The following is a 352-nucleotide window of genomic DNA, read 5'->3' as shown; positions in this document are numbered from 1 at the left end:
CTCCCTCCAGCCTGTAGGAACTGGCTTGCTACTGTCCTGCTAGGGCCTACCTGGCTCCAGTTAGGGAATGGGGGTGGTCTCTGGAGTTGGTGAGACAGAGGCCCAAGCCCCAACCTGGCTAGCCCTCTCGCAGGCCAGGTGAGAGGTCCCCATGGCAGCACCAGGAAGTCTCACACCCCAGCCGGAGGAGCTGCTCTTGAAGCTCTGTCCCCGTGTTCTCTTACAGAGGCCCTGTGTCCTGCCTAGAACTTCCTTCCTTCCCCAACCCAACCCCTGGCCATGCGGAAACCCTCCATTTCCTGAGTGCTTAAGCCCCTCCTCCCCACACCCCAATCACCCCATCCACTCCACT

This window comes from Tupaia chinensis, unplaced genomic scaffold, assembly GCF_000334495.1.
Source record: "Tupaia chinensis unplaced genomic scaffold, TupChi_1.0 Scaffold141530_1, whole genome shotgun sequence".
Lineage (NCBI taxonomy): Eukaryota > Metazoa > Chordata > Mammalia > Scandentia > Tupaiidae > Tupaia > Tupaia belangeri.
The sequence above is the reverse complement of the archived record's forward strand: the minus strand, read 5'-3'. Positions refer to the sequence as shown.